The sequence below is a fragment of the Sarcophilus harrisii genome, chromosome 2, assembly GCF_902635505.1.
Source record: "Sarcophilus harrisii chromosome 2, mSarHar1.11, whole genome shotgun sequence".
NCBI lineage: Eukaryota > Metazoa > Chordata > Mammalia > Dasyuromorphia > Dasyuridae > Sarcophilus > Sarcophilus harrisii.
Window position 1 is genome coordinate 158,283,044 of NC_045427.1, and position 13,081 is coordinate 158,296,124.

The 13,081-nt window shown below is 33.4% G+C and overlaps 1 protein-coding gene across 1 annotated transcript in view; it reads right to left on the reverse strand.

Moving 5' to 3' along the window:
- The window catches only part of SPTLC3 (serine palmitoyltransferase long chain base subunit 3), a 188,834-nt gene that overhangs the window by 82,601 nt on the left and 93,152 nt on the right, over positions 1-13,081 (reverse strand). The gene's annotated exons all lie outside the window — the stretch shown is intronic.

Consider the following 13,081-nt stretch of genomic DNA (forward strand, 5'->3'; position numbering starts at 1 on the left):
TCTCAATGGTATTTCACATGAAATATATTCATTATCTTCCCCATCTAATCCCTTATCCTTTTAGCTATCTCTTTTGAAATCACTGCCAGTTTCCTAGTCATCACTACCATTTTTTAACCTTGAGATTATCATTGACTCTTTATTCTCTTTTCCCACTTTCCCTCAATCAGTTAGTTGTCAAGTCTTGTTATTTTTACTATACAAAATCTTCTGTACTGTTTCCATTTTCCTCACAAGATTAGACGTTTATGAACTCCCATCTCATTCATTTATATTATGTTCTCTCCAGACTCTCCAAATTGCTAATATCCCATCTTCTATTTTTGTGTCTTCGCATAAATTAGTTTTCAGGCCTGGAATATATTTCCTCATTATCTCTGCCTCTTATAAAGCTTCGTTTGTGATAATAATTAGTTAGTATTGTGAGTTGTGACTTGTGAGTTGTGACCTTATACAGGATTGTGTAACTGAATGTGAGGGTCATGAAATTGTAATTTATTATCAGTAAATGTTTGATTTATATATGTATATATATACCTTGATTCACATAAAAATTTCTCAGGTGAAAAGGAGTTGTGAGTGGAGAAAGTTTAAGAAGTCCTGCTCTACACTGTCCTCTGCATTCTAATTTCTTATCCTTATGTCTTATTACTAATCATACCTTATCAAATACTAATTTAGATTATTGTAACTGTCTTTCTTCTTTACTATTTTCATGACTGCTGAATAGAACTGGAAAAAAATCACAAAACCATCCAGATATGATCCATTATAAATTTATGTTACATAATAACAACTAGGCCAAGAAGGCAGTACTTTTTACCTCTTTAGTCAGTTTATTATCTCATTCAAGAACGATGGCTTTTCTAAACATTCTTATCTCTCTTTAGTCTCCTCATATCACTCCTTCTTTTGAGTTCATACTTTATCAAAAAAAAATAGAGACTATTTAATTGAAGTTCCCTCTTCTTCCCTACTTCACTTACATTACTCAGAGATTACCCCTTTCTAACTCCTATTTCATCCTTTTCTCACAAGGGGTGACCAAAGGTTTGCCTTACCAAAACAATCCCTTGAATTTGTCATTTTGATCCCATCCCCTCCCATTTTTTCATACAGAATGTCCATTCTATTAACCTTTATTTCTTTTCTTTGATCTCTCCTTATTTATTGACTCCTTTCTCAAAACCTACATAATGCTTTTCATCCAAAAATTACCTTCCTTCATTTCATCTGATAAACCTCACTTTGCTCAACTTCTTAAGAAAGTCATCTTTACTAGGTACCTCCACTTCCACTACTTTGTCTCCTTAGACCTTTGTACCTCTCCACTTTCTAGGTTTTATTTCATTCTCCTGATTCTTCTGCATATTTGCTCTTTCTCACTTGTCTTTCCTGGGTCTTAAGTGAACTGGAGAAGGAAATGGCAAACCATTCCAGTATCTCTAGAAGAAAATTCCAAATGAGGTCAAGAAGAGTTGAACTACACAATAATAAAAACAACAAACTTAGATCCTATATAGTAACTGATTTTTTTTTCTTCATAAGTATGTTCTGGGCACTCTTCTTTTCTCTCTGTACTATCTTGTTTGATGGACTCATCAGCTTTTTAATATTACATACAGACACACAGACACACACATACACACTAATCATTCTTAGCTCTATATATCTAGCCTTAGTGTTTTTCCTGACCTTTATGCCAAAATTCCCAATTACCTTTTGGATGTCTCAAAATGGATGTTTCATGATATCTCAAATGCTACCTTTCTGGAAAAAAACACATTTTCCTTTAAAAACTATTTTCTTTGTAACTTCCCTATTATTGTCAAGGGACCACCTTCACCTAGTAACCTAGGTTCACATCTTAGATATGTATCATTCTTGACTCTTCATTTGAACTTACTCTAAAGTCTATTGTCAAGTCTAGTTGTTTTTATTTTTATAACAAAGTTTTTCATAAAAGTTCTCTCTCTTTTCTCACATAGCTGCTGCTCTAGAGGAGTTATACATAATCTTATGTCTGAACTATTACTATAGCCTTCTGGTTGGTTTCACTTCCTTAAATTACTCTCCACTCTAAAAAGTGATTGTCCTAAAGACAAGATCTGACCATTTACTAGCTTCAGTGATTCTCTTTTCTCTAGAATAATATATAAAGCTATCCAGATACACTGATCTACTTGCTATTTCTTGTATACAGCAGTCCAATTTCCAACTCTGTGTCTTTCACTGTCCTTTCTCTTATACCTGGAACTCTCATCATTCTCTACTTTCTTTTATTGTGGTGGGGGGATAGAGCCCTGGGCTCGGAGTCAGGAAGATCTGAATTCAAATTTGACTTCAGATTTTTTTTTTTTTTTTTTTTTTTGCTGAGGCAGTTGGGGTTAAGTGACTTGCTTAGGGATACACAGCTAGGAAGTATTAAGTGTCTGAGATCAAATTTGAACTCAGATCTTTCTGACTTCAGGGCTGTTGCTCTATCCACTGTGCCACGTAGCTGCCCCTGACTTCAGATTTTTATTAGCTATGTGACCTAGGAAATCACCAAACCTCTGTCTGCCTTAATTTCCTCAAATATAAAATGAAGATAAATAGTATTACCTATCCCCCAGGGTTGTGAAGATTAAATGAGATATTATTTGTAAAGTTTAACATAGTGTCTGACTCACAGTAGGCATTTAATAAATGATTTTCTCCTTTCTACTTCATATATTCCTTCATGGTTTTCCTAGATTTTTTCATCCTTCAGTCCAGGTATCACATTCCACAAAATATCTTTCTCTATACTTTACCCCTCATTCTTCTCTCCCTCCCATCTAGTGCCCCTCAAGTAGTATTTTCATTTTGATAATATTTTCTATTTATACTTTATATTTCTTGTATGTAGTAGTTGAGTGCATGTTTTCTACTCTATTAGAATGATAACTCCTTGAGGTTAGGGACCATGTTTTTTTTTCCTTCCAAAAAACTTTTTTTTTTAAAAATCCCTGTCACTTATTACAATTCCTGGCATAATAGTATGTGCTTAATAAATGCCTTTGGACTGAGTCATTATGTGATAATTTTTGAGTGTGAAGAGTTCAGAGTTGTTTTTATTTGCTTTACTCTTATTATTAATGATTTGGAGTGATCTTTCATGTGACTTCATAATTTGCAATTATTATGAGTTTTTTGTTCATATTCTTTGACCAACTTATCCATTTGGGACTAGCTCTTTTTTATTTTTTTGTTCCATATATTTCTTGAATATCCAATCCTTATAAAAGATATTAGTTGCAAAGAATTTTTTTCTCAATCAGCTGCTTCCCATTTTATCTTGCATTATTTTGTTCATGCCTTCCAACTTTGTGTGATCATAGTTAAACTTTATTTAAACAACTCTAATATTTCCTTAGCATCATTAGATATAAGCTTCTTTGTTAAGCTTTTAAGTTCTTCACAAACTGATTCCAAACTATCTTTCCAGCTTCATAATACACTATTCCTCTCTTTAGTAGTTTATTACCCAGTTAAACTGATGTTCTTTCTCTTCCTCACACACAATGATTCATGTTCTTTCTCATTACCTGGAATATACTCTATCCTCAGCTCTATTCATAGAATGCCTTTTTCCCTTCAAGATATCTCAGGCATCACTTTCTATAAAAAAAATCTTTTCTGATCCTTCCAAGTGTTAGTGTCCTCCCTAACAAACTACAATGTATTTAACTACTTTTTAATTTATTTTATTTATCTATTATTTTTACATTTATTCTTTACATATTCATTTTTGCATTTTCCCCTAATAGAATAAACTTCTTATGAGTAGGTATTATTTTCATTCTTTTAGTTTGTATCCATAGCACTGTACCTGGCATTTATTAGGTTCTTAATAAATAGTGAACACAAGTAGAGTCACATAGGATAATTCACCAAGGAAGACTAGACTCCCATAGCTGTATTGCTATTACAGATACTTCTATACTTCTTTGTATTTCCAGAGTCTCCTCTGCTTTCAGAATTTAAAACTTCAAGGTCTTTTGAGTCAAGATCTTGATCGTACTTTAAAAAGATCGTACTTCTTTAGGAAAATCCTACTCCATTGGTAGTCTTAGCCATAATAAAATGTTCAAGAACATTAACATCATTGTTTTGGTAATGTGGTAAAGGAGAGATATTTAAAGTGCTAGAAGAAAGAAGCATCTGGCCATAGTCTGCCACAAGATATCACATTTTAAATGACTGTAAAAGGAGACACCCAACAAGAGTGAAACAGAAACATTGAAGCCAATTTTTCACAATGATCAAGGCTGACAATCACCTCCTGAAAGTGATGTTTATGACTCTAATATCAGCTGAGGTAAGGAATACATTTATGGCTTCTTAAGATCAGGCTAAATGATGTCTTTTTTCAGTGGATATTGCCAAATTCAGTCTTTCTTTTTTCTTAATTACAGCTGGTCACTGGAATAGTGCCCAGGTTTTGGAAACAGTCCTGGAAAGTTACATGATGGGTGCAACAACTCCCTCTGGAAGGAACTAAGCAAAATTCTCCTTCTTTACTCCCACCATCCTCTCACTACCAACTTCGATGTTCCCTTCTTCTTTATGCTCATCTCTTTTCTCTTACATCTATGATTTCAAACTTTTGTTGTAGACATGGCGATTTTAAAATATCATATCTAGCTATCACAAGTTGTTTAGTTCGATTTCCTTCTCACCATAAGATGTATGCTGTGAGTCTAGAAAAAAGTAAATGTGATTTCAAGGGCTAAAACCCCATGCAAATGCATCTATCTTGGTGCAAAAGACCACCCAAGTAAAGGACTTATGTTACCCATATTTTATGGTTACATCTTAGTAGTGAATATGTCTATATATGGCACAAATGCTACTAAAGACAAGCAGCTTGTTAATGAGGAGAAAAGAGAGTCTTTGCCACAAATATATTAGTCCCTTAGTGCAGGGATCATTTCTTTAATATGCTAGTAATAGAACTTGGCATGCTCTTGGAGCCTTATTTAAAAAAAAAAAAATGTTTTCCTTTAGAAGATGAATGATAGTACACGGTAACTGGCAGTCCTTATTTGGAGGTGCTCATCCATGTTGACCCATGACTCAAAAAGCATTTTTCCCTTTCTTCTTGTAAATTGAGGATATTATTATTTTCTTTTTTCTTCATCTACTTTAGTTAATTCTTTCTGGGACCAACTATTCCTCTTTATATATCAGTCCTGGATGTCTAGGATGTGTTTGAGGAGGACATTACATAACTACAATCATAGAGATTGGGCATTTGATCTACTGAAAAAAGAGCAGCAGCAGGAGCTGCTAACAATTACTCTAAGGCCAGCTCTCCTCTCTCTCTCTCTCTCTCTCTCTCTCTCTCTCTCTCTCTCTCTCTCTCTCTCTCTCTCTCTCTCTCTGCTTCCCTCCCTCCCTCTCTCCTTCCCTCTCTCTCTCCCTCTTTCCCCCTCCTCCCCCATTTTAAGGCTGCCTGTAGTCATAAGACACAGTGGCCTGACTAGTGTGTTTGACTATGAGAATGTATTAGGAAGCAGTAGAGACAGAAAATCAGGGGAACCTTTGGGCTCCAGGGGCGATGTCACTCTGAGAAGTTGGATTATCTGTGTGGCTTTCCTTGTATACACCTTATCTGTACGTATTTCTCTCTGTTATATTTCCCTGGAGAGAGATGTGTGTGGTGGCCAATGATGAAGGCACTGCAGAAGGTGAAAACTTTGGTCAGTGATGATGCTGCACCACAAATTTAGTGATAACTACATTTGACATTAATTATCTTTGGAGTCTTTACTTGTTTTGCCTGGATCAGAGGCTAAAGGTCCTCAGCAAGGGCTGGAAGTAGATAGGGTAAAAAAAAATAATAAAACTTCATCCTTGAGTAGGGCTGTAGTACCTCTATGTCTCTCTGATCCTCTTCAGACTTCCTTTTATTCTTTTCTATTCCAGGTGTTTCATTTAGTTTTTTATCCTAAAACCTTTCACTCTTCCCTATTCCCTGTGATGAAAAAGTCAATTTGAAACTGATTTTTCTGCTGAAATTTTATGAATCTTTAGTTCTTTGTTTAGTACCTCCAAAATTTAATAGCATATAATATAACTTTCTAGGATCTAGGTGAAAAAAAGGCAAGAGGAAAGGGAAAATATAAAATGTCTTTTAACCTCTATTAATTGAAAAGGAAATTCCATGAATATGGTGGTAAGATACCAGGTTAAGGAGTAAATGTCTTCGGGTTTTATTTTACTGGCAAGAGGCCTTATTGTTAAAATGCTTATGATAATAGCTTATATTTATATGTCTTTATGATTACAGTTTTTTATATGATTTCATTCTCAGACTAATTCTATGTTCAAGGTAGGTCAGGTATCAATTCTTTTTTAAAGACAAAGAAACTAAGGTTCAAGACTATAGGTCATCAATCATAGAGTCATTGTTATTTTTTATTTTTGTGTATTTGTGTACATGATGATCACGTTTTAGTGAGGTTATTGATTAAGTAGAATCTACCAAAGGAGGGTATCCAGTATAGTGAAGGGTCTCCAGGTCATGATATAATGAGTGATCAAAAACACTGAAAGTTTAGTCTGGATGAGATATAGCAGGGATATAGCTTTCTTCAAATATTTGGAAGGTTGACATACAGGAAATAGAATGGACTCATTTTGCTTGCCAAAGGGCAGGACTAGTGATGATGAGTGGATATTATAGAAAGATAAACAGTCTTGATATAAGGGAAAATTTCCAAACAAGTTGAGCTATCTAAAAATGGAGAGTTGTAACAGATTTTCCCTCATTGGACATCTTCAATTAGAATTTAAATAGCTTCTTGAAGGGATTCTTTTGACTTGGACTAAATGAATGAATAAAACATTTATTAAACTCTTACTTAAACTTTCAAGGTACTGGGATAAATGCCAAGAATACAAATAGAAAAGTAAGAAAGACCCTGATTTCAAATAGCTCATATTTTATTATAGGAAACAGTACAAATGGAAGGCTTCAGCTGCAAGTCAGATAAAAGTTCCATGGATCTTAGGGTACAGAGGCAAAGCAGATGATAATGCCTATTTTAAAATATCATTTCCACTGATAAAGTCATATCAGTTCCTGATGTTGAACTATTTGTCAAGTACTTTGGAAGCAGTGAGTTTTCTTTGAGTTTTTTAGTAGCTGTGACTGTAGCCAAACTGCATTTTCTTAGAGACTTTCTCAAGATTATGGGTGAGAGTATTGGGCTATAAAGATTCTAAAGAAATTCTTAAAACTTAAATTCAGTGCCCTGAGCTTTCTTTACCAGGGTCTGAGGGAAGATGATATTCAAGGTGATGGTTTGACCTGCTTAGCATGTTGTTCCCTCAGGGTACTCTGTTTCTCAGCTAGTGTCCTGTGAGTGACAGGTGTTTGATAGTTAGTGGACATGGCTGGTAACTTTTCATGGTAGTTGCTTCTTTGGATGATAGTTGTGAAGGCTAGGTTGGATGAACAGTGATGTCTCTTCTAACTCTTAAATTCTGTGCCCTAATTTAACCTGAGGCTATCAACATTTGAATTAAAGTCATCTAACTACAGGGCCAACCCTTTTAGTATATTATTATTACTACCTGAAAACTTCTCCCTTAATTCCTCAAATTTGATCCTGATCCTTACTTCCAAAGTCTGCTTTGGCTAAGAGTGTAAAGGAGGGATGGTATCATGATGGAGAGTTCCAAAGCAGTCCAAAAGTAGTGTAGCTAGTGGGAAATGAAGTGCTATAGAATCATAGATTATAGATTTGAGTAAGAAGGGACTATAATAGTGCATTCTTTTCCCTGCCTTCCTTATTTTACAAATGAGGAAACAGCCCCAGAGATATTAAGATCACATAATTTAGTGTCATAGACAGGATTTGAGCCTAGGGCTCTTAGAATCTAATTATGTCTTGGATCACAAGGACAGATTTCATATTTTTTTAAAAATTCAACAGCTTTTGGTTGTAGTCACCAGACTTTTTATCTAGATGTACAAGTACTTTAAACAAATTTAATAAATGTAAGTTACATTCATATAATAGAAAACTAATTAGTCTTCACTTTGCAGAATAATTGACAATAGTGAATCAGCAATTGTATATTGGAAAGATTATTGGATTTGGAGTCAGAATACTTCTAAACTTTTCTTGGCCTTTGTTTCCTCAACAATAAAATGAAGGGGTTAACATTTGGCTTGACAGTTCTTATTAAATTCTAAATCTCCCATTCTGTGATATTAATATTCCCTTACATAGTAGTCTTCTTTAGGAAATTTAAAATGTATAGATTTAAAGAAAAGGGATATGTAATTTTTAAAGAAAGATACATATTAAATAAGATAAAATCTCTAAAAGTATGTCAGAACCACATATGGAGTATCATGTTTAGTTGTAGGTGCCACTTTTAAGAAATATATAAACAAAATAATTAAGGTCCCTAAAATAAGCTTGTTTAATGGTCAGCTGAAGGAACCAGAGATATTTATTGAGAAGACATAGGGAGGTATATGATAATTGTCTTCAAGTATTAAAGGCTATCGTGTGAGAGTGGGATTCAGCTTATTTTGCTTAGCCCGAGAGCAGAACTAGGAGAAGTGGGAATTGTTAACAAAAAATTTAGATTGGATGTAAGACAAAACCTTCTTGACAATTAGGATTATTCCAAATAGAATGTTCTGCCTTGTAAGTGTTTTCTCCCTTACTAGAGATCTTTAAGCAGAGGCTAAATTACTCAACACTTGTCTGGATCTTGTAGAGGCAATTCTGGTTCAGGTATGATTGTGCTAGATGGTATTTGTGATGTCTTCTAACTCAGGTTCTGTGATTATAATCTAGGGAAATGACTATTGCTAACTACATTCCTTCTTAAATATATGTTAGATTCTTTTCCTCCTTTTTATTTCCATCTACATCCTAAACAGCCTTCCCCAATTCCCTACCTGGTGGAAAATTATGGAAAGGTCAGACTAGCATGGAGACAATGCCCAATTCTCCCTGGGGTTTCTCAGTCATTTCTTAATATTTCTATTGTAATCAGTTAAAAAAAAAATCTCAGCACAGGCCTCTCATATAAGAAATAGAAACTCATAGCTTTTTACTTCTTGAAGTTGAATTCCTATCCATTGGAAGGAATTAAAAAGAGCATGGAGAAATGGGGAAAGCTCTTCTCTTCATTGTATTCCCTAGGCAGGACTGATTCTATCCAGTAGATGTCAGTAACACTATTAGACAAAAAGTATCTGATGACATGGTTTTCCAAAGAAGGCAAACAAGATAAGCAAGAAGTACTTGCTTTTGGAAATGGGTGTGTATGGAGATTTGGAGAAATAGTAAACACATTTCATTAAGAATGCCATTAATTTACATATGTAGTCAGGAAAGAGGCACATTCAAATTAAGGAAATACTTTAAAATCAAAGAATTAACTCTTTATTCTCTGAAGTCTTTGACCCAGAGAAAGTAAGCAAAGAAATTCATTATTTTGTTTGTATTGGATCATTTTAGGAAAGGTTTGGAGACCACTATAACAAAGAAGTAACCTTGGATTTTCCACCCATTTTGAGAAAACTCTTGAATAAAGCTAATAGGTATGAACAGAATTTCCAAAATGGAAAGCAGAGACAGCAACCCAACTAAACTCTTCTAACATTCTCCTCCAAATGACTTTAAAATGATTTTGAATTCTGGAAAAAAAAAAAAGCCAATAAAAGGTCACTGTGAGACACTTTTTCAATCCAAGACAATTTAGATTGTTGGAAGGAGCAGTTTATAACACTAGGGAGAGCTGGCCAGGAACTCCTAAAGTGGCAATGCCAGTGGTGGGCCTTAGAGATAATTGTGGCAGCAGCAGGTTCATCTTGGGGAATTTTCATCCTAGGAATGGTAAAGGGATTGGACTCTTGGTTAGAAAAGCAATTCAGAGGACCTTGAGCTGCCACTGGGCACAGGATCAGGTGTTGTTTAATAACTCCATTGCCTGTACACAGTTCCAGGGTAAAGGAATGGTTGCATGGCAGGGAAGAAGGGGCCCTCTTTGTAGTTCCAGTTCAGGGAGAGGTTCTAATGGGTATGGCTGCAGTGGAGTGGGGATTCTACATGGGAAATGATCAGAATGAGGGCTAAAAGATCAGCAGCCCCACGGCTCCCCAGATCATACCTCATTGGAAGCACTGAATGAAAACTTAAAGATTTTCAGAACTATCTCTGAAGATAGTAGCACAGTAAAAGACCGAAGCTTGGGATAGTGTCTTTCCATTCCTACGTGAGCAAAGCCCAATTTTAACATAAAGTTCATAATCAAGAAATAGGTTGTATAAATGAGCAAATAACACCAACTGAAAAGCTGTTATGTCCATAAAAAGCTACTCTGGAAACAGGGAAGATCAATACACAAATCCAGAAGAAGACAACAATGTAAAAATGAGCATTAAGAAAGAATCAAATAAAAAAAAAAGTAAATTGGATATGAGCCCACCAAGAATTCCTGGACAAGCTGAAGAAGGATAAGATTGGTAGAGGAAAAATAAGAAAAAGAAATGAGCAACTCAAAAAAATCATGAAGAGAATTAATAGTTTAGTTAAAAAAAAAGGTACAAGTATTGAAGAAAATAATATCTTAAGGAACAGATCAGCCAGATGACAAAATAGACACAAAATTTTATAACTCCTTAATGTGGCTCTCTTCAGCAATGAAATGATTCAAACCAATTCCAATTGTTCAGTGATGAAGAGAGTCATCTATACCCAAAGAGAGGACTATAGGAGCTGAGTGTGGACCACAACATAGCATTCTTACTCTTTTTATTGTTGTTTGCTTGCATTTTGTTTTCTTTCCCAGTATTTTTTCTTCTTGATATGATTTTTCTTGTGTAGCAAGATAACTATATAATTATGTATATATATAAATATATATATACATATTGGATTTAACATATATTTTAACCTATTTAACATGTATTGGACTACCTGCCATCTAAGGGAGAGGAGTTGGGGAAAGAAGGGGATAATTTGGAACAGAAGCCTTTGCAAGAGTCAGTGTTGAAAAATTACCTATGCATATGTTTTGTGAATAAAAAAGTTTTAATTAAAAAAATAATCACTACCAAAAAAAGAAAAAAGCTCCTTAAAAAGCAGATTAGCTAAATGGAAAAAAGAGGCATAAAATTTTATTTAAGAAAAAATTCCATCAGCATTAACATTGAGCAAGTAGAAATTAACAATTCTTTGAGACATTAAGAAACAGTAAAACTGTTTCTTACTGTTTCTTAATGTTTAACTATTATGTCATTAATTAATTAATTAATTAAATTAATTATAATACAATTATATACTAATATATAATAATTATTATATTTAAATTAAAAATTTAAATTAATTATTAATATTAATTATTTAAATTAAATTAATTATTAATATTAAATTAAATTAAATTAAATATTTAAATTAAAATATAATAATATTATATTATTATTATATAAAATTATATAAATTATTTGATATGATTAATTAATTTAATTAATTAATTAAATTAATTAACAGTTTATTATGTTAATTATTTAAAGGATTGGAAAATAGAAGAAAATGTGAAATATCTCCGTGGTAAAACAACTGACCTGGAAAATAGATTTAGAGGAGATAATTTAAGAATTGTTGTACTACCTAAAAGCCTAGAACAACACCAACAAAAAAGACCTGACATATATTTCAAGAAATTGTAATGGAAAACTGACTTGCTATCTTAGAATCAGGAGGTAAAATAAAATTGGAAAGAATTCACTAATCACTTCCTGAAAGAGATCTAAAAAGGAAACTTCGAAGAATATTATAATCAAATTTCTGAGCTTCCAGGTCAAGGATAAAATATTGCAAGCAGCCAGAAAGAAACAATTCAGATACTGTTAGGACCACACAAGATTTAGCAACTTCCATGCTAGAGAAATAAAAGGCTTGAAATATGACATTTCAGAAGACAAAGGAGCTAGTATCACAACCAAGAAGAAGCTACCCAGCAAAATTGTGTAAAATCATTCTGAAAAAGAATGGAAATTTAATGATATAGGGGACTTTCAAGCATTCCTGATGAAAAAAAAGAGCTGAAAAGAAAATTTGACAAATACAAGACAAAAAACATTAATAGGTAAACATGAAAGACAATCATACAGGACTTATTGATAAAGTTAAATTATTTGCATTCCTACATGGGAACACACATTCACACACATACATACACACTCATAACCTTAAGAAATTTATCATCTTATGAAAATTAGAAGGATTCTACATAGATATGTGTATTATGTTGAGATGATCTAAAAGAATGAAAGGGTGGGGGAAAAAATCCAGTGGAAGAATATGAAAGGGAGAGGGAGAATGGAAAAAAAATCTCACATTAAAGAGGTACATAAAGAGGAGTTTTTACAATGGAGCTTTTACTTTTTCAAAAGTGGGTGGTTGTAGCAGATCCCATCCTGATATTTTTCTTGGATCTCTGATTTTCCCAGGAGGATAACTATTCTTGACCTCTTATTTGTTTTACTGCTCTATATTCATCCTGAGCCTCAATTTGAGCTTATTTTTGGGTGGGAAATCTAGAGGACTTGGAATTTTCTGACCTACTCTGCCATGTTCTGAGAATCCTCTCTCTTCTTTTAAATATTTATTTAAGTTATTGTATAATATTCTTTCTTTTTTCCTTCCTTCCCCTTATCCCCTACCCTACAGATGGCTACCATTGTATAAAAATATGTATATGTATATATATGTAAAATCATTCTATACATACTTCTATTAATTCTTTCTCTGGATACAGAGAGCATCTTCCTCCATAGGTCCTTCATTGTTAATTTGTAGTATATTATTTTCTTCAGTATTTTTGTGCCTCTTTTTATTCAATTAATTTGCTATAGTTAATTGATTATTAAAAACAGTCAAAATTATTTAGTTGCTCAAAGTTATTCCTAAAAGAAAATTACTGTTACTGTACATAATGTTCTTTTGGTTTTGTTCTTTTCTCTATTCTTTTGTTCATGTCAGTTCATGTTTTTCTAAGATCATTGATTTCATAATTTTTT